A 23,095-nucleotide genomic window follows, 5' to 3' on the forward strand; every position below is an offset into this window, starting at 1 on the left:
GGTTGGGAAGGGGTCCTGTCCTGGGGTGTTCGTTCTCTTCCCCTACTCTTCCTTTCCTACTTGAATGGTCTGCCTCCCCATTTCCTTCTACTGGTCTTGTGCCCTGCCGGTATCTGTGCCATTACTACCACCGAGGAATTACCGAAGATCTGTCCCTCGAACTACTGGTACCGAAGTGGACTTCACCTGGCCTTCTCTGTCAGTGTTTACACTGTCCTGACGTCACGCAAATACAGAGAAGTGCTACCCGTGACGTTGGGAGCTGGTTCAGCTCGATCCTGTCATTTACTGTCAGGAGGGTGTTGGGTCGGTTCCCCGCGTTGCTCTTTCATCTTTGCGAAGATCCATCGACAGACTGGCAGCCTCATCCCCTCGCTCCCCAGGAAGAAAAGGTAACCAGCGATCTCGTGACGCCTCTTATAACAGATTGAGACGCCATTCCTCCAGCTCCGACATGGCAGACATGCAAGAATTACGTGAGGAAGTACGAGCCCTGCGTCTCGAGATGACCACCCTTCGCCAGGAGAATGACACTCTTCGGCAAGCAATGGGTCGAGGATTGAATATTGCTCCACTACCTGAGAATTCTATGGCCCACACAACTCCTATGAAGTTCGATGGTGATCCACGTCGAGTGGCTGAGTTTTGTACCCATTGCCGGATTCATTTTCAGTTTCGATCTAGCCATTTCAATCAAGACAAAGCCAAGATAGGGTACATCCTTGGTAACTTGACCGGCAACGCTCTGGCTTGGGCGGCTCCCCTGGTTTCCGCCGATAGTCCCTTGTTGAGTGATTTTGCTGCTTTTGAAAAAGCCTTTCTGGATATCTTCAAACCACCCAACCTGGCTGCCGTGGCCCAGAACCAGCTGATGGAAATCAAACAGGGATCTGGTGACATCATTAACTACATTAGTCGGTTTCGGCAGCTTGCAACTGATTCCCAATGGCCCGAAATCACTCAGAAGACTTTATTCCGTCGTGGGTTACGAGACGAATACAAGGATGAATTGCTGCATATTCCTGAACCAGAAACCCTACCCGCATTGTTGGATCAGGTCCTCCGTATCGACCACCGACTGGCTGAAAGGAGAAGTGAACGTCGTCGAACGGAAAGATACCATCCGGGACTCTCAGTACACCCTTCGGGATCTACAACCCCAACTGACGCGGGTCCTGAGCCCATGCAACTGGGAGCTATTCGCGGACCATTATCTGAGGCTGAGAAGAAGAGAAGACGTCAACAAAACCTATGTCTGTATTGTGGAGGGACTGGACATTATCTAGGTACCTGTCCTCTACGTCCCTTGAAGAAATCGGAAAACTAACGGGCCCGCTGTGTGGTGAGAAGGCAGCGGTGGGCCGTTTTTCTGTTTCAGTCCTTCCTCCCATGCACTCGGTGCCCTTGTTGGTCTTGGAAGTCGGTATTGCATGGCAAGGAAAATGCATTACGACCAGGGCTCTTCTGGACTGTGGAGCATCGGGCAATTACATTGATGCCTCGTTTGCGGTTTCCAATGGGATCCACCTGTATCGCAAGGAACATTCAGCAGTGGTTGAGGTAATCGATGGTACACCTTTGTCTTCGGGTCCTGTGTGCCAACATTCCGGTCAGTTATGGCTATCAGTGGAAGAACATCTTGAACGGATTTCGTTGGATGTGATCAAGTCTCCCTCCTTCCCGGTAGTGCTCGGCTTGCCTTGGCTGCTTTACCACAATCCACAGGTCAATTGGACTTCCCGGACCATGGTCTTTTCTTCTGTACGTTGTTCTCAGGAATGTCGTCTTCGTGATACCCTTCTGGCAAAGTCTGGTTTGGGGCTACCCACTCCTGGAAACACCTCTGTCCGCCTATGTGTTACTCAGTCCATACCTCAGGAATATGCTGAATTTCTCAAGGTATTTTCCAAACCAGAAGACATTCCATTGCCTCCTCACAGACAGTTCGACTGCTCCATTGATATCCTGCCTGATGCAGTCATTCCTCATGGCAAGGTTTATTCTTTGACGCAATTAGAAAAGGGTGTCCTGCAGGAGTACATCGAGGATTGCCTTGATAAGGGCTACATTGTACCATCTAAATCCCCCGCGGGATTTCCGCTTTTCTTCGTCAAAAAGAAGGAGGGTACTTTGCGCCCATGTATTGATTATCGCCGGTTGAATGAAATCACGTGCAAGGACCCATACCCCCTGCCACTCATCCGGGACATCATTGAATCCTTGAAATCTGCTCGGATCTTCACCAAGTTGGATTTAAGAGGAGCTTACCACTTAGTGCGGATTAAGGATGGTGATGAGTGGAAAACGGCCTTCAAAACACCTTTTGGGCATTACGAGTATAGGGTAATGCCGTTTGGACTTTGCAATGCCCCGGCCGTCTTCCAACGGTTCATGGATGTTGTCTTTTCAGATCTTGTAGGAGTGTCAGTATGGGTATATCTGGACGACATCTTGATTTTTTCTTCTACTCGCATGGCTCATGTTGAACATGTTCAGGAAGTCCTCCGTAGATTATCTGCCAATCATTTGTATGCCAAAGCTGAGAAATGCCAATTTCATCTGGAAAGTGTGGAATTCCTAGGCTATGTAATCAGCAGCACAGGAGTGCGGATGGACCCCATGAAACTGCAAGCCATACGGGAATGGAAACAGCCCCATGATGTTAAGTCACTGCAACGGTTCTTGGGCTTCGCTAATTTCTACCGACGTTTCATTCCACAATTTTCTCACTTAACTGCCATGTTGACTCGTCTGACCAGCAACAAGATTCTTTTCTTTTGGGATTCTCAGGCCGAAGTGGCATTTCAGGAATTAAAAAAAGCCTTTATGTCAGCTCCTATTTTGAATCATCCGGATGACAAAGAACCATTCTTAGTTGAAACGGATGCCTCGGACTATGCAGTTGGTGCAGTCCTGTTGCAGCGTGATCCAGTTACAGAAATAGAACATCCTGTGGCCTACTATTCGCGGAAGCTGTCACCCAGCGAAAGAAACTACGCTGTGATCGAGAAGGAACTTTTGGCCATAAAAGCAGCCTTCGAAGAATGGCGACATCACTTGCTGGGTGGTAAATATCCAGTGGAAGTGCGCACAGACCACCGTAACCTTCAATTTTTACGTTCCTTGCAATGCAGAACCTCACGGCATGCACGTTGGGCCTTTTTCTTTTCTCAGTTCGATTTTGTGGTGACTTACATACCTTGCTCTCAGAACATAAAGGCCGATGCCCTGTCCCGATCCTTGGAGGACGACATAGACAGAGCCAAGACCAAGGAACCCTTGATTGCTTCGAAGCATTTCCTATCGATGTTGACTCCTCAACTTCAGCAACTCCTAGAAGCGACTCGGGCGGATCCCTCCAGATCCCTGGTGTTACGACATTACGACATCTGTGAACGCGACGGATTGCTTTTCTTCAAGGATCGCCTGTACGTCCCCACTCTGAATCTTCGAAGGACTGTCCTACAGAATTGTCATGATTCCGTTGTCTGTGGTCATCGTGGGGTCAATACCACCCAAGAATTGGTTGCACGACAATTCTGGTGGCCAGGATGGGCCAAACAAGTTAAGCAATATGTGGATTCTTGCCCTGTTTGTGCTCAAGTGAAGGTTCCACGCAAGAAACCCCTTGGTCTACTGCGACCTACGTCCACGCCACCGTACCCATGGCATACTATCGCCACGGACTTCATTGTTGAATTACCACCCTCTGGTGGGAATACGTGTATCATGGTGGTGGTGGATTGTTTTTCCAAGTTGGCTCACTTCATACCTTTTCCGAAGCTGCCCACTGCCTCCCAGATGGCTCGACGTTTCTTACATGAGGTGTATCGTCTTCACGGCCTTCCTGAGAAGATTCTGTCGGATCGTGGTTCGCAGTTTGTTTCTTCTTTCTGGGATCAACTGTGTCGTCATTTGGACATTCAGCGCGCTCTGAGTTCCGGTTACCATCCGCAAACCAATGGGCAAACCGAGCGTACTAACCAATCCCTAGAACAGTACCTGCGATGTTACGCCAATGCCACTCAGGACAATTGGTCGGATTGGTTGGACACCGCGGAGGTGGCTTACAACAATGCTGTTCATTCTGCTACCGGACTCAGTCCCTTCGTTTGTTCTGTTGGTCTGCACCCCAAGCTGCTGCCTCTTCGTCCGATGCCTCCTAGTGCCGTTCCGTCGGCTGATGCCATGGTGGCTCTCATCCGCGATCAACATCGCCTGGCGGCCAGTACCTTGGCAGTGGCACAAGCACGTATGAAGGTTCAGGCCGATAAACGGCGGAGTCCTGAGCCCGACCTTCAGGTTGGCGATATGGTTTGGCTATCTTCCAAGAATCTGCCTGCTCGCAATTTGCCCGTGAAATTGGCTCCCCGCTTTTTTGGGCCCTTTCGCATTCTTCAACGCATTTCCCCTGTTGCCTTTCGTTTGTCTTTGCCTCACTCTTGGCGGATTCATCCTGTTTTTCATGTCTCCCTTTTGAAACCCTGTGTGCCCGATGTTCTTGGCCGTCCATGTTCCCGTCCTGCCCCGGTGTTGGTCCAGGGGGTCCCTGAGTTTGAAGTAGGGGAGATTTGTGATTCACGGATTAGGCGTGGGGTGCTTCAGTATTTGGTCGGTTGGAAAGGCTATCCGGCTTGTGACCGCACTTGGGAGCCTTGCTCCTTTGTGCATGCCCCGCGCTTGGTTCGGGACTTCTTCCGTCGCTATCCCTGGAAACCTGGTGCCCCGGGGTTGTCCGGGAGGGGGTATGGTGTCACGCGGCGCGCGCCACTCGCCTGTTCTGGGGGTCGGGGTCCTCAGCCACGGCGATCTCCCTCCTGGAGATTGTATCCGCGTTGGCGCCTTTCTCTTCGGCGTACCGCGGTCCGGGCTCCCGGCTCCCTGGGCGCGGCCATCTTGAATGTCCTGCGCATCCGCGGAACGTCAGTATCCGACGTTTCGCGCATGCGCAGTGACAGCGGCTTGCGTTCCAAGCCTCACTTTGATCCCGGGCTATAAATAGCCGTTGCAGACCCGGAAACAACGCGTCTCAACGCGGTTTGTTCCGTGGTTGCGCTCCAGGAGCCCTACTTGCCTGAATCTCTGTTCTGCTCCTGTCCTGTTCCTAATTCTACCACGTGCTAGCCCAGTGCTCCTTATTCTTGCCTTGTTCCTTTTGCCCTGCCCTGCCTTATTCCTTGCCCTTTTGGGTTCCAGTCTGGTACTTGGTCTTTGGGGTAGGTAGGTCCCTGCCTGGGTTCCTCTCTAGCCCTGCACCGTTCCTTGGTTGGGAAGGGGTCCTGTCCTGGGGTGTTCGTTCTCTTCCCCTACTCTTCCTTTCCTACTTGAATGGTCTGCCTCCCCATTTCCTTCTACTGGTCTTGTGCCCTGCCGGTATCTGTGCCATTACTACCACCGAGGAATTACCGAAGATCTGTCCCTCGAACTACTGGTACCGAAGTGGACTTCACCTGGCCTTCTCTGTCAGTGTTTACACTGTCCTGACGTCACGCAAATACAGAGAAGTGCTACCCGTGACGTTGGGAGCTGGTTCAGCTCGATCCTGTCATTTACTGTCAGGAGGGTGTTGGGTCGGTTCCCCGCGTTGCTCTTTCATCTTTTGCGAAGATCCATCGACAGACTGGCAGCCTCATCCCCTCGCTCCCCAGGAAGAAAAGGTAACCAGCGATCTCGTGACGCCTCTTATAACAAGAAGAGCAAAGAAAAAGCAATAATAGACAGAGAGCGATCGATGAGCAGGAAAGAATAGAACAAAAAAGAATAGAAGCAGAGAAGCAGAAAATAAGGGATAAAAGAATACAAAGGTGAAAAAATGAGGAGATACGCAGAGCAAATGTGAGAAGGGATATGAAGAAAAAAGAGGAAGACAGAGTAAGAGAAGAAGAAAGGAACAAAGAGAATTTGATCATGATATAGAACATAAAAGAAGGCAGAGAGCACGTAATCTCGATCGCCTGGAAAAGGAGGTACTAGATCCAGAGCCAGAAGCAGCATGGAAGGACATAGAGGAATTTTTACCAGGGTACAAGTCATTACCCGGCCAGTCCAGAATAAATCTGGAAGACGAGTTTGACTCGAGGAGCATTGGGGAAGCGATCGTTAAAGTATATCATGAAATGAAAGACCAGAAAGTGTTACAAGGGAAGGGAAAAATGATCGACTCGAGAGTACTTAGTTTGTATGACACAGAGGGAGCCTCATGCAGCACAAGGCCAAAGGAGTTGTCTTTAGATAGACTGACTCTGAGCAGAAATGTTGATGAGAGGAGTTGCACAAGTTGGGCACAGGAAATGTCGGACAAAGAGAGAGACTCCTTCCATGGAGAAGGAAGAAGGGACGTATGTGGCCCTGAGGGATGTTTTTCAATGGAGAAGGAAGTCAGATGGGCAATTTAAATGTACCTGTAACCAGGGCGCCAGAGCCACTGACACAGTCAGATCGACCCAAGGGGCAATTACACAGTGAAAGGGGAGAATCGCCACCGCATGTGAGCAGATTAAGATCGCTGCCTGGTTGAAGGCGATGTGGTAATATCGTTCCTGCATTGGAAAGACAAATAATGAGAGATGAGAATGAGTTTGGAGCTTCATAGTTTCCCTTATTGGAAAAAGGAGGGGCTAGATCACAATATATACTGTGGCTCCAGATGAGTAAGGCCAATTTAAGGTGTAAGCTCCCGAGCTTAACTTTGGGTGCTGGGTAATGGATACATGAATTAGAGAAAATGACAGGAGGTAACACTTTAGCCATAGGGGACATTAAAGGCCTCCTCATCACCATACCTGGTGAGAGAGCTGATGATGTATGGACGAGGGCAGGATACCCTGGTGTGGCTATAGTTAACACTGCTCACGATGGAGCGCCATTCAATAACTGCAGGGCGGCAGTCTGGAAGGTACCCAGAGCACTATATCCATGCACGTCTGATATGGGAGCTATAATGATGAAAAAGATGAAGGACGGAGAAGATCTGTTGCTTTACATGAAATATTTTCAGGAATCTTGGGCTTTGGAAACGCGCAAGTCTTGGGCAAAATCTATACCAGTATTTTATCATATATTGTGCCAGGTGTGACCAGAACCTGCACAGAAGCAGCTTAAGAAATTTCTGGCTATTGAAGCCAAACCAGGGTCAGAGATTCAGCTGACCATTGTGCACTATTGCAGGCTCTTGCTAGGGAAGAATCATAAAAAAGATGATACCCGGAAAAGCAAAGAGGCAAAATTAGTGCAGAAAAAGCTGTCTAAATATGTCATTGAAGGGGCGATGTTAACAAGTGTAGATGGACTGACACCACAGTAGAATGCAAGTATGCCACAGGTGAATAACCAGAGGCAGTTTGACCAGAGTAATGACGGGTTTACTCCGCACGGAAGGGGTGGATTTCAAGGAAGAGCTTTTCAGAATAATCAAGGAAATTGGCAGAATAATCCGGGAGGTTTTCAGAACAATTAAAGTGGGTTTCAATACACGCAGAATGACAGTCAGAACATACAGGATGGGCAGGGTAGGAGGCCACCCCTATGCTGGACATGCAGGTTGACAGGGCATTTTATTTGCATGTGTAGAAGTCAAGGATTCGTGCAAAACAACCTATTTTCAAGAGGGGGGTTTTAAACCCGCCTGCATATTCGCAGCAGTGTAATGATGGGTTTGCTCAGAATCATACGATTCAACAGCAGCAAGCGCTGAGAGTGCAGCAAGGCTTGCAGAGACAGCAGGTAGCAGTGGCTCCACCACAAGGGTAGTAGATTCAACAGAGTACAAGTACAGGCCAGTTAAGGGCACCTTGGTTAGGGAGTGTCACAGTTAGTGGAGGAAATCCATTTTCAGGTAACGTAATGAGTCTGTACTCGCAATAGGACAGCTCACTGGGGGACTTGATGTATTCAGTCCTATCCGTGATGCCGAATCCTCATGAGGAACCAAAGGTAGATGTCACTATGGGGGGGGCAACATTTTTTCATTTTTAGTACACACGGGTGTAACGCGCTCATGTATACGTGAGGGAACGTTTTTAATGTCTGGTACCGCCATGAATACTCAAGGCTTTTCAGGAGCTACAAGTTGAGTTCCTTTCACTGAAGAGTTGCCAGTTTCTGTAGGAGAATGCGCCATGAAGGTGCCACTGCTATACTCTAAGCAGACACCTGTCAATATGTTGGGTTGAGATTTGATGACAAAACTCAATAGGACCATCTCATTTACCGATGAAGGATAGTGTGCTCAACTCCAGGGATGCATTATCTAAATGTGTGTGAAATTATTAGAGCATTTGCAGAACAAGTAGCCATGAGAGCAGTACCTTTAGAGCGTGAGGTTTTTCATTATGGAGTGTGTGTTCTATTGGCATATCTGCCAGGCCTAGCAGGCAAGGCAATGAGAATACCTGATGAATTTCTGTTTAGACCAAAGATACCTATGCATGAAGAAGAAGGGCAAGTATTTTCCTTGGAATTAGAAACAGCCATAGTGCAAGGTGAAATGGCTTTGCGTGATTGCGAACGATGACAAAGGCAGACAATGGTGTGCAGTGATTGCCATTGGAGAAGGTTACAGATTAACTAATGTCACCGATGAGGACATGTTTGGCGATCATCTATTTGATGACGAAGTAATATTTGAGATGAGTATTACTTATTTGGTGAGAGCAATCAAACGAGAGGTACCTCAGAAAATGATATTGGCACAGCAACGTCCCGAGTATTTTGAGGAATATATGGCAAAAGTGCCAGATTCATTATTGTCTACAGGCTCTATGGTGTAGACTTATTGAAGGGGGTTGGAGAAGTGAACGCTAAATTGAAACCAGGTTCAATTTTACCTTGAGCATGACAATATTCCATGTCCCGAGAGGCAGGTGAAGGTATTTTCAATACCTTTCTGCCATGATGGAGCAGGGCATCTTAGTCACATCAGAGTCACTGTGTAATACTGCAATTTATCCTGTGAAAAAAGGGAAGGGGGTCATGGTGTTTAATCCAAGACCTTCACCCAATAAACCAGATTGTAGAGGCTGAGTTCCCTCTAGTCCCAAACCCTCATTTCTATGTAATATAGCTGTTGGAGCACAAAATTGCACTGTGATTGATTTGAAAAATGCGTTTTTCTCAATCCCATTGCACAAAGACTCACAGGATCTGACGTTATTTACGTTCAGACAAACACGACTGAAAAGCACTTGGCTGCTCCAGGGGTATTGCGAGTCTTCATCGATTTTCAATAGAGTCCTGCAGATGGACTTGAACAATATTGATTTGGAAAGTGTTGTTCTGCAATACGTAGATGACATATTTGTTTGCAGTACTACAAAGGAGAAGTGCAGACGCTATTCTGTCCCGCTGATGATAATACTTTCTGACAAAGGATATAAGGATGACTGGGAAAAGTTCCAGTATTGTCAACAAGAAGTGTTGTACATAGGCCAATTGATTTTACATGAAGGAAAGAAGGTTACTCCTGAGAGGGCTGAGGCTATTTTGAAAACCGCAAAACTACACATGATAAAACACATGCTGAGGTTTTTGGGATTATGCAATTACCTCAGAGCATGGGTCTTTGATTACAAGATCATACATAAGGCCTTAACTACAGGCTTTAAAGAAAGCCAGGTGACACAGGAAAAAATTGTGTCGACTGAGAAAATGGAAAAAGCATTTGAAGAGCTGAAAAAATCAATTTGTACAGCTCCAGTTTTAGGGATTCCTACATATGCTGAGGAATTCTTTTTACTCTCACACACAAATGGCACTGTTATGACAGCAGCCCTCATGTGGAGAACCATGTTGGGGTACAAGCCCCTTGCATATTACATTGGGATTTTAGACCCAGTAATGAGGGGTAACTTCCCGTGCAAACAGTCACTGCTGCCACCGCGTTCGCCATAGAGAAAGCGGCAAGCATAGTGATGGGATTTTCCATGACGTTATTCGTAGAGCATGCACTATTTGCTATTCTAGAAAACTTTAAGGGCACATTGACTTCTCAAAGGGCTTCTGCCTACGAGGTAGTTATATCAAACCCAGCGATTAAAATAGTTCGATGCAGAGTAGTGAATTCTGCCATGTTTGTAGTCGAACCACTCTGGCAGATGAAGACCATGCGCATGACTGTGCAAGCTATGAAGAGTTCTATGATTAAGTTCCAAGAGTAAAAGAAAATGCCTTTATTTTGCATTTTTAAAGCGCTCACACAGCCCGCGGGCATCGAGGCGCTGTTACAGGAATCTTTTTTTTTTTTTAGTTGCGTATTTGTTTTATTTTTTTGTCTTAGTTGCATATTTATAACGCACTTAATTACCCAGAGGTTTCTAAGCGCAGACCCAGGGATTGAACCTGTGTTGCTTTGTGTCGTCTTGCTTCCAAGGCGAGCACGTTTGCCGCTGAGCTACCCTCCCTTGTCAGGTGGAGAAATAGTTTTTATTAACTGTTCTTCAAGATTCGATCAAAATGATGGGCAGAGATATATAGGTGCCGCAGTGGAAAAATACACTGCCAATGGGGAGTTTCAGACATTGATATGGTCATGACTACCGTCTCACTATTCAGCACAAGCTGCAGAGTTAGAGGCGCTGATTGTCGCGCTTGAGAATCATGCAGACCAGGAAGTAACAGTTTACAGCGACTCCACTTTTGTGACGTCCACAGTGCACGCTGGGTTAGTACGCTGAAAAAGGAGGGGCTACCTCCGAGTGGATGGCACGCCAGTGCATCACGCAGCCTTATTGGATAGGCTTATCAAGGCACTACAATTCCCAGTGGCCATCGTAGTCCTTATATGCGCAGCTCACACTAAAAAGACAGACTTTATTTCTCTCGGAAACCAAGCAGCAGACGATGAAGCAAAAATCGCTGCATGTTCAGAGAATATAATGTCCTTTGAAACACTTGATGTAAAATAGAGAATGGTTGTGTTGATGAATGTGGTTGAAAAATATAGTGATTTGTCAAAGACGCAGTTTATGGAGGTTCAGCTAGAAGCCCTTCAAGATGAGAAGGATCTATGGACACAAATAGGGTGTTATTTAAACCCCTCTGCAGTATTGTGGCGACAGGACAGCACTGGTAAACGGGTGATGCCTGTAGCCTTCCTGAGGGGGGCGCTGTAACAGCTACACTACCCTGCGCACACAACTAGGGAGAACCTTACTGCAACGATTGTTGAAGATTGGGTTGTACCAAATCTGTTAGAGCAGGTTGCCTTTTTTATGACGAACTGCATAATTTGTCAAAAATTCATGCTGGGCATACACTGCACACAGTTAGGGGGGTTATTCCAAGATCCATTGGCCCCTTTCAGAATTTACATATCGACTACATCAATATGATTCAAGTATGTAATGGGTACGTATACATGATTGTTGTGGCGTGTCTCTTTTCAAGGTGGATTGAGGCAGGTCCCTGTACGCATCCGGACTCCACCTGTGCAGCAACATTTTTGGTGCGGGAAATGTTTCCTATATGGGGAGTATGAGACGTGATTAGGTCAGACAATGGTCCGCATTTTGTGAACCAAACATTTGAGCAGATCAGCTTGTTGCTTGGAATAAAGCACACATTTTCCTCGGCTTATCATTCTCAAGTAAATGGGATCTGTGAGTGGCTCAATGGCTTGCTTAAAGAAAGGATAGCCAAGTTGAAGCTAACTCTGAAGAAAGGGTGGTTGCATTGCCTACCACTGGCATTATATGCTTTGAGGAACCAACCAGGTTCTGACCACCATCTCATGCCTCACGAAATTGTGACTGGGAGGCTGATGAGAACACCCCAAATCCCTCCACCAAGAGTTAGAAGTGATGCTCAGTCAACTGCAGATTTGTTAGGAATGGAAATGCATGATTATTTGAACTGTATGACTTCCAGTATTTCTGTCATTTCAGGACAGATGCAGCAACAAGGATGCAGGGCAGTACAGAAGCAGATGCTTCAACAAATAAACCTCAAGAATGACGTCTGCTCCAATTATTTGCCGGAGATGAGGTGCTAATTCAGAACAACACGAGAAAAAGGTGGGACGAACCTTGTTTCAACTGACCATTTATCATAGAAGACGTCACGCTGTCTACTGTCAAAGTGCAAGGCAGGCGTGCTTGGATTTTTATTGGAGACATCAACATTTGTACTGAAAACTACTTGCAGCAATTATCAAGCACATGTTGTAGTTACCTGAGTATAGTGGTGATAGCACAAATGCCCTTGTCACCTGAGGCTGCACACAGACCTGTTGGAAGGGTTTTCTTTCGCCTGATTGAAGGATACCCACATCTTGTTGGCAGACACACGGATATGCTCACATTTCTAAGGGATCCCAGTAACACTGAAAATCTAAGTGAGATCTTGGAGAGAATAGTTATCCAAGTAAGCCTATATTCTGAGAGAACCTACAGACAGTGGTGTGAAACTATCCTTCGAGGGACAAATCGAGAAGGTTTCTGGAAAATACAGACATTTTCTTTTATGCTTAAAGTGTTTCACCGTATCAACTGGCTTAAGGCAAATTCGAGAAGTGAACTGGGAGTTGGTATACATCGTGGAATTGATTTAGACATATTTAGAGCAGTTTTTTTCTTGCTGGAGACATTTATATTTCACATGGTTAAAAAAAACGAGTTCCAGAAGAATACAAATCGAGAGTTCATTCCTGTTATTCAGCAAGCACACCAGTGGATCAAGGACGAAGGTGCCAAGGCAGGACAGCAGCTTCCAGGAGGAGTGTGTAATCCTGATGTATTAAAGAATTAATTTTTCCTTCCTTAGGCAATAAACAATGGGGAGTACTAGTAGCAACTTTGTGATCCCGGACGTAGAAAGACATTCACGTTGTCCACAGAATAGGTGTTGTACATCAACATACCTTTGCCTTATTTATGATTGCATTCTGTTTATAATCATACTGCTCTCACTCACTGTCCACACATCATACTGCCCTGATATACATAGGGCTAAAACTCAGGTGAATCTTCCTGAGCAAAAGGAAGTAGCAATTGTGGCAACTACAAGACACCCAAGGCCCTATGTAGTTATTCCTGTTCTAAAGAAAGATGACCAATTGCCCGAATTTGAGATAAGCACCATTAGCAATCATTCACATGCAAGAAATGATGTAGAAACGTTGGTTGGACACAATAAGCAGGTTTGGAAAAATGAGCAAGAGGAGAGGTTGTCAGACAATGTGTCTATACAAGTATGAGGAGTGCTTTGTGTGTACACTCATGCCATACAGTATGGGAAAGTCTAAAATCTTTATAGCTATCGAAATAGATGTCCAGAAAGCTCATTGTCTTTCACACAAAGCACTTTTCAAAGCTAGAGGCCAGTTCATGGGTCGAGATGCGTACTTCAAATGGGCAACCGAATGGGCAGACCCAGATGAAGATGACTATGTGCAAGATATCAAGACAAGAACCAGAGCCCACACTAAGAATAATGTGATCAGATATGAGAAACCTGGAGTAAAAGGAGCTGAAATCAGATGGGAGGTGAATGAGAAATTCGAGGTTGCAGGAAATTGTGCACAGAACACTTGAAGATGAAGAATAGAGGTCAAATGCATATCTGGGGATGTGTGTTATCACCCGATGGATGGGAAGAAGGAGTGGTCGTCTGCAGAGCCTGGGTAATCATTGGATGCTATAAACCAGTCATTGACATTGTACTGAATGGCTATAAGCCATTATGGCCAAGACTTGCTAAATTACTGACTTGCGTTGAAGACAGAGGAGGACCTCTACAAATTGTACCCTTGGATAGTTCAAAACTGTGCTTCAGAAATAATTGCACAAGAAAGTTGGAGAAAATAAGAATTGTGGTTGAGTCTTTGATGTTCCAGTAATGGTACACGGTACAGCAGAGATCATGGATCATTATTGGGCTTGTGCAGCTAGAGCCTATATCAGATTGCCTGCAGTTTGGGAGGAATATGGTCACACTGGTGAATGTCCACGTTCCAGCTTTAGTGAGTCCAAAGGGTGATTTACACATTGACAATTTCCCAAAAGCAGATGCTCACCTGAGGAAGAAGAGATCTGTGGAGCTGATGAAGAGGATGAAGAGAGAGAACTATTTCTCAGCTATGGGCCTCATCACGACTTTGGCGGTAACCCTTAAATCCGGCGGTCACGCTATTACCGCCGGATTTAAGGGTCCGCCAAATCAGGACTTTGGTGGATTTCGCCCCAGCTCTTGGCTGGGGGGATATCCGCTGAAAATTTGCGCTATTACCGCCGGCAGGAAATCTGCCGGCGGTAAGAGCGCAAATTTTCCCCATTGAGCCCAATGGGGAATGGGCATTCCCGAATGGGCTCAATGGGGAATGGGGAACTACATTACCGCCAAACTCATGATCCGGTGCTATTTTAGCGCCGGGGAGTTCGGCGGTAGGGCTAATACCACCGGCGGTAATACCGCCGGCGTTACTGCCAAAGTCGTGATCAGGCCCAATGTCAATAGAAGCTTTTGATGCCATGCATTATGAGCACAGACTGTTTAGCCGGACCTCATCTGTGTTCACGTTGATCTTCATGCCGAATATTCAGGTTGGAGCAAACACCAAGTGGCTACAAATCACCAGGTGGAATTTGCTGCAGACAATTAACACTACAATAAAAGGATTTAATGCAATCAGAGAAGAGATGAGAGCCATACGATTGATAACTCTTCAGAACAGATATGTCCTAGACATGATCACAGCAATGGATGGAGGTGTTTGTGCAAAAATCAGAGAATCATGTTGCACATTTATAGCTTCTCATGATGACGGGAATGGAACATTGACAGAGGCCATAAACATGCTGACAAAACTACATGGCCCGATGATAGAGGAAGTAGAAGACATTGCTGATGATAGTTGGTTTGGATCACTCTTCTCTTGAGTCCCACAATGGATGGCAGACATTTTCAGGTTTCTTGGAGCCCTGATAGTGATGATATTGCTTGGATTTTATGCGATCAAGATAATAATCTCACAATGCAAGAAGACAGCAAAGAAAGCCATAGGAATGAAGATCATGATCGATGTCGAATCAGGATGGAAGCCCAAAGACCTGACAGATGAAGAGATCAGAGACTTTGTGAAAGCCAGTATCCATGCACCGGAGGGGACAACGTTCCTGTATCCGAAGAATCATAAGAAATATGTGGGAAGATGGATCTACTGCAGTCCAAGTGGACAGTGCCAGCTTATGACATGGAATAAGGATGAGCATGTGAAAACAGCAGGATGCCTGAAGGGAGTCATAAACATATGGGCACCAAAGAAGTTGTTCTTCAGGCCAAGCTTCCTGGATGTGAAGGATGATGTGGGAGTGGTGGATGAATCACGCAGAGGGGGGAGTGTAGAGAGGGAGCCAAGTACTCCCACTTCAATCGACCCACCCCTTTTACCTGTATGCTGGAAACCAGAGAATTATGGATATTTCCACTAAACGTATTGAGGCAGGTTGGACATTAGCAAAAAGGCCTCAGTTCAGTGTGTCACAGTTTAAAAAAGCAGGCATTGAATTACAGAAGCAGAGCTCAGAAAAGCGAGGTTGGGTGAGCCCCAAGAAAGCAAGGTCTTAAAAACTGGAGTAGACTGACTTTGGATACAAAATCGTGTGAAAGAACAAACCTCCTGTTCAGAAGGAGTGCACATAACAAGGAAGACGTCAGAGGTCTATTGTAATAAAATATTAAATACACAAAAAGTTTGATTTTATGGTCTCTAGTCACATGGAAAACGAGATGATCACACCTACACATGTAGACAGATTGTGCTGCTCACTCCCTAATTTTCTCAGAGCTAAGAACACTCTCAAAGATGAAGTTCAAAGGCCTAATTCACAGGAGACCACTGAGGTGATGATGGATTGATATGCTAATTGGTCGGAAGCTTAAGTTAAGGCAACCTCACCAGCATCTGCACGGCCAGCCTGCAGGCTGCTAATATAGGTGGAAAAGTACTGAATATGGACAGAGTGCCAACCAATTGTAGAGGACTTGCTTATTCAGTCATCCTATAGTGTGTAAACCAATGGCACATTGTTTATTTAGTGACATTCATAGTGGTCATTTTTAGAGGAGGGCTTAGTTGCCCACCTGAAGTTAAGTAACCAATCACATAGTTACACATTTTTAGACTAGTATGCAAAATATACTTAGAAATTCACCTAGAGTCAATCACTCCCTCTGTTAGGTTTTTGTGGTTTTCCACGTAGGATGACGTTGGCAACACGTAGGTTACACATCATTAATGACACATTTTGCGTATAAAAGTATGGATTATTCTTATATGCTCTGAGTTTGAAGATCAAGCGCTTGTGTTGATGTTCCTTATGCTCCCTGTTTTACATAATTGACATTAAAATAGTCTTCCTTTTGCCACCTTCCTGAGTCGGCTCTATTATTTGGTGTATGAGTAAGATCTGAATCCCCATCCATCTCAAGGGTAATTGCTGCTCATCAAAGGAGCTGGACCATACAGTTCATATGTATTGTGCATGTTTAACTGGGAATTGTTATTGTCCTTGTTGTATACACTAAGCTTGTTGCTAAATGTGTAAATAAATAAATATAGTACAAACAGCCAATGGAGACTATGTGCAGACCTGAGGGAGCTGAACAAACAGGTCCACATTTCAAGATGACCACTTCCCTATATTGATCAGGGGCTGGCACAGATCCAAGGGCCAAAGGTGTACACTGCCATTGACCTGGCCAGTGGCTACTGACAGTACTTGTGAGAAGGGAAGACCAGTAAAAGCTTGCCCTTACCTTCAGAGGGCAGTAGTACATGTGGACAAATCCCTTTTGGATATATAAACTCTGTAAATTAATTCAACATATTTTTACATAACGCCATGCCCAACTTGGGCAAAAGGGTAAACCTGGCCTATGTAGATGTTCTGATCAAGAGCACAACTTTGGAGAAACACATAGCAGAGATCTGTTATGTTCTAACCCAGTTGCAGAAAGTCGGAGCAAAACTGTCCTTTCAGAAGGCATAGTGGTGTAAGACCCGAGTGAACTTCTAAGGTCACAAAATCACCTCTGAGGGTCTTAATCCCAGGGCGAAGAAGGTGGACGCATTATTGAAATTAAAAGACCTTACTACTGTGTGAGAATTGAGAAGCCTTCTTGGACCCACTAATTATAGTCGGAAGATCATTGAAGACTACGCAGAGGTCACTCGACCCTTGGTCCATTTATTAAAGGCTGGAGTCGAGTGGTAGTGGGGTCAAAAATATATTTCGTATAGTCTTATGCACTGTTCCGTGCGCTGCTCCTAGATTGAGCTCTGAGTAATGTCAGTGATGGCTGTGATTTCTGGATCACTGCCCCAAAGACTGTAAAGGGCAATATTAATGTAAAAAGAGATGACTAGATCCAGGTCTACTTCGCGCTCACACATGCAGATGAATGTGAAAAAAAAAATGTTTTGGTTTTATCCAAGTTCTGTGTTCACAAAGTATTCATTTCATTGAATTAACTTCATTCAATTATTGATTCTCATATTTGTGATCATATGGCATACAGATTTGCTTAATATTCATTGGTTGTTAGCCAGATCCTGACATGTGTTTCCCTGTTTGAACAGTATAACGGTTCTTCAGGGGTGTGATGGCTAGTTTGTTTAACATAAGGTTCAGTTCGAATTTATATATTTCATTGCTTCTATGGCTTTAGTTTTCCAAATTGACCTATCCACCAAGAAAAAAAGATGTGTGTTTACATACATGCATTCGGGTCTCTTTGGTAGACACAACGTGTTTGCAACATAATGTTGAGGCGAATATATATGGCTGTCAAAAGATATAAACTTACAGTGTGTGCTGTCTTAAAATGTTCTATTTGTTCCTCTTCTACTAGGTCCTGAAAATGCTGTGTTATTAAGTGCGTTCGTATGGAACGGTCTGCTATAATTAAAAAGAAACGACGTGTACGTTAACCGTGTTACCATATGTTCCGTTTTGGTTCAAACGAGTGTGATTTATATTCCTGTCAGCTCGAAATAGTGTCAACCTCGTACCTTGCTATGTCTTTGTGATGAGTGTGGTGCGATTGCCTTCTATGATGTTGTCAAACTGAATTGGCGTGTATGATTACATTTTAAATAAAGTTCATTAACATGAATATGAACATCACATGGTCTGTTCACATGATTTGTGCACTGTCTTTAAGCTAAATACTTTTGTGGGTTGCCTTTCACTTCAGGTGACCTACTGTGTGTGCCATCTTGGTTGAGATGATCGTAAAGAACAACGTTGTGTTTAGCCTCCGGGAGCCGAATGTTTGATGTTAATAGTATTGCGTTCATGTTGCGGATATTTAGCATTTACTATTCGATAAGTTTATAACTAAAGGCAGAAATCAAATTGCGAATATTTTCATTAGAGAACAATAAAATAGTTGAGTTCCCTGATGTAATGTATGAAGTATACTATGCTAATACTGAACTTATCAATAGATACGATAAATGCAATGCCATATGTAAATATTGATTCAGACAGCATACAATGGACAAAGTGAATAGTGCATAACTGAAAGTCCCATGTATCCCTACTGGTGGAGCTAATTCTTCATCCTACCATATTGTTAATTTTTAACACAATTTATAAGAAATGGTGTAGTTCCTGGTCCACGTTTAAACCTGTGTATATTGCGTTCATATTACAAATCCAAAAGGCTTCCTTCTTTCGTAGTGTTGCTTCTATAGTCCCACCTCTTTTAGGGACAATTAGTTTTTCACTACCATGACATTTGATTTGTGATATGTCTGTTCCTGGATGTTCTTTATGAAAATGTAGGGCCAATGGCGATTTTGAGTCTTTATTTTTAATTGCTCTTAGGTGTTCTCCAATTCTAGTTTTCAGTTTTCTAATCGTGCTACCAATGTATATTTTCTTGCATATGCATATTATCGCATAGATCACGTTCTTGCTGTTGCAATTGATAAGTTCATTGATCTTGATCTTTGTTCCGTCGGGTTTCAGAAAATCCTTTTTCGCATTGCACATATAGGGACATATGGTGCAGTTATTGCATTGGAAATTGCCTTTTGTTGGCTTTTTTAACCATGTTTCTCTGTTGTGTGTTTCTAAGCTTATGTATTTTTCATACATTTGGTTGTCAAAATGTGAAGGACTTATCATTTTTTTGAGGTTTTTGCAGTTCCTGAAAACCATATTTGGTCTTTGTCTAAAAGATTGATCATTACCGGATCCGTTAACAAAATATTCCAGTTTTCTGTAGAATGTTTTTGATGATTTTGTTGTTAGTGCTGTAGGTAGTAATGAATCTAAGTTGGTTTTGTTCTGGTATTTGAGGTTTTTCTTTTAGCAACTCTGCTCATGTTCTTAGTTTGGGTTTTTTCACAGCCTGTCGCAGATATTTGTTACTGTCTACGATTTGTGAATTTCTTAATTGTTACGTCTTGATGTTTGATATATTCCAGTTCTGTGGAGCAGTTTCTTTTGATTCGGAGTAATTCCCATATGGTATGTTTTGTATTATATGCCTAGGGTGGTTGCTAGTTGCATGTAGCACACTGTTGACTGCTGTGCTTTTTGTGAATAACGTTGTTTCAATCATGTGATCCTGAATGTAAAGATGAAGATCTAGAATGTTGACTGCATTTGATGGTGAATTTGAGGTTGTAGTTATTGTTGTTCAGAAATAGGACATGATCTTTGGAAATTTCTATCAATACATTGAAGACTCTGTGAGTTTTCTTCTAAAAGAGTCGGATTATACCAGTAAAGAGGATCTCCAGGTGTTGATGAAGTTTTCCAAGATGTTCTGGATCCAAGATGGTTTGTTGGTAAGGAGAGCTTTATCTGGCTGTGACCAGTGGGCGGTACCTACTTCATTTCGGAGCCTGATGTTGTAACCATGCCCATGACGCGGCCACTGCCGGCCATAGGGGTTTTCACACAGCATTGGAAATCTTGCACAAGATTGCCTACTAGCCACACATTGGCCAGATGTCAAGGTCAAGTTTTCACGATAGATAATGAGAACATGCACAAAGGACTAACCTTGTTTGGATTTAGCAATTCACTGTTGTAAATAAGAATATCTCCGGAGTCTCTGTTAAACTCTTAATAAAGGAGAGAAGGAACAGAAACCTCAGGCGAACCCTCTAGGGCGAGGAAACCCTGGTCTTCCATTCTGCGATGATGGATTCTTGGGAAAACAATGGTACCATCAGGATGAAAGGCTGTTATCCGGTAAGGGCAATAGCAGCCGTAGAGAGAGAATGCATAGTGAGGCTCCAAAGTATATGAGCTGGATAGAGCCTGTTCAAGTCAGAAAATAGGCTACCTGGATGCTGGAAGGCAAGGACTTGAGGACCGAAGGAGAACAGGTAAGAAAGGAAAGGGAGGTAAGTTGAGTAGAAGGACCGTAAGAGTTTACAAACTTACGAGCCTTGAAAGTACAGGAGCAACGCACCGTCTCTCTGGTCTCTCCAGCATATAAACATTGAGTCTGATGCTGAAGCTGCCATGATCACATGACGCTCCTCCTCTCTTGCCGGGACTAGACGGTTACATGGACCATCGGACGCCATGTTGGAAGGACATGAAACAAATGCACAATTCTGCCTCCAGCGGTGCCGAAAAGAATATCAGCGGAACCTGGATGTAACAGTATGCCCCCACCCAAGGAAAGGAACACCCAGCTTGCCGGGATGAAAACGATGGAAGCATTTTATCAACCATGGGTCATACACTGTAGAAGCTAGTTCCCACATGCGATCAGCTGGAGAATACCCCTTCCTGTCACTCAAGTACCGTGAATCACAAATACTCAAAACCTCATAGTCCAATCCGGTGGAGGTGACAAACGGAGGAGTACGAGCAAGAGCGTCCCAGTGGGAATGATCAGGGACATCAGGCTTCATCTGTGAAATATGAAAGACAGCATGCAATCAAGACCAGGTAGGTGGCAGACATAACAGGAATGCTGCAGGACCTCTTGCATCTACGATCTCAAATGACCCGAAGAGCTTGGGAAACAGCTTGGAAGGAACTAAATGTTAACGGAAGGAATCGTAAGGATAACATCACCTTGTCACACTGTCAGGTTCCCTTCCCGTTTCGCTACTGTAGGGGACAGGATGTCCACATCAAGTAAAGAGACGGGTTACCCGTTGCGCTTTTAGTGAGTGTTTTCTGTTGTTTGTAATCAGGGTACACAGAGAACATGTGGTTTGTTGCTGAGGACACAGCCAGGTGCCTGGAAGTTGGTATGGCAACACTGGCGTCCTTTACACCATTGTTTGTCCCGCCTCCCGCTTAAGTGAACACAGAACGCTGTCACGTGATTAAACCTTCTTAAGCACCTCCCATTGACTCTGCCGGTGCTTCTGAAAGTGTATTAGTGCCATTTTGTATTCTTTGTAACCCTGTTTTCAAATTCCTGACCCTTGTTTCCTGCTTCCCTTTGCCCAGCCTTCCCTTCCTTGTTGCTTCTTCATACAACCAGGACTGCCTTTGGACCTGCTTTGATCACGTTTGGTCCCCCTCCCCCCGCCGCCCCGCAAGCTCCCTTTTTGACTATGGACTGTTTCTGGATATTCTCTGCCTGCCGTTTTGCATCTTGTCGCCCACTCTGTTTTTTTTACCCGGATTGTTTGGATTTCCTTTAGAAGTGCACATGCGGATTTTGGGATCTTTGAACTTCGTTTTTTTTGCTTTAATAGTACACGGACTAGTGACTGCCATTGTGTATGTTACTCACCGGTGAGATGAGTGCGTTGAACCGGGGAGTATCCCAAACCCAGGAAGTTGCTTGAAGAGCTTTGGGTAGGGCCTCTACCCAAGCCTCCTCTCTATGAGGGAATAAGACCTTCAAAATGATATGACCACTTGCTGTATTTAACCAGACAAGGGGACTGATCACCCAGAAGGGCGGGGAGAAAGCGCACCGCCACGAACCAGGCTGTAAAGGAAGAACAACAAGTAAGTAATACGAAGGTAACAGTTGTCCCCTGTAAGCCTTACTAACTGATGGAATACCTGGGCTTTCCCCCCCCCCGTAGGATAGAAGAACGGCACAACCCGGGAATCACCTAGGAATATAACAAGACTTAGTATCTAACTGATTAAAACTATGACACAATTCAAGAGGTGGACAGGATTTTACCAGTGGAGAATGACTGGAGGATTCGAGTTGTTTAGAACACAACGACAGGGATAAAATAAGAAAAAGGTAATGTTAGTAGTAGGATACTAATACCCGGGCGGCACGAGGGTCGCACTGGATTCGGGATGGTGCACAGCTGCAGAGCGTCCTTGAGTGCACGGAAAAAACAGGTGCAATCCAAACGTTCCGTTTGAAGCAAAAAGTCTTACCACTGATGAACGAAGAATGATGATAACAACCAGTCGGGATGGTAGTTCCAGGTAAGGTAAGTTGAAGGCAGGTAAAGTCTGGCACGATGCAGAACAACCAGTCGGGATGGCTATTCCTGAGATAGGTAAGTCGAAGGCAGGCAAGGTCTGATACACTAGCGGACAGGGACTATGGCAAAAGCGCGTAGAAGAGAAGTCCAGAAGAAAATAGGTTTTCGGTACACAGACAGGCAACAACAAAGACAAAACTTTTTCTAGCGGGGTCCGTGAAGCAAAAACAGGTTCCGTACACAGGAAGGCAGTTCAATAAGAGTATTCCAAAATAGAGGGTCCAGTAAACAGTCCGAGTCGAATCCGTAAGAACAAAGAGGTTTAGCAATTGAAGAAGGAACTTCTAAATGCCAGGAGTAGCTGTAAACAGAAGCGGCGCCCTGGCTGCCTCCATGGACTACATCAGTGAGAGAGGCGGGGCAAGCCAACGCGAGGCTCTACCAGCAAACTACCGTACGGAGCCAGGTTTTCTGGGGAATGTAGTTTTGCTAACTTCCACGGCAGCTGCCATCGTGCATAGAATGGGGCAGCATAATGCCGAATCCTTTTGGGGAGCGCTACAAATCTCCTATTCATTCTGGTAGTTGCACTAGGAAACCGAAGCGCTAGAGGTGCAGGTGGCTGGGATTTGCACATGGAGGGGGGTGAACGTCGACCCATAACAGCATCCGCCCCCAAAGGCGGCGGCAACCCCTTGCGGGCATGGAAACGAC

Source organism: Ambystoma mexicanum, chromosome 6p (assembly GCF_040938575.1).
Source record: "Ambystoma mexicanum isolate Mex_15411 chromosome 6p, UKY_AmexF1_1, whole genome shotgun sequence".
Lineage (NCBI taxonomy): Eukaryota > Metazoa > Chordata > Amphibia > Caudata > Ambystomatidae > Ambystoma > Ambystoma mexicanum.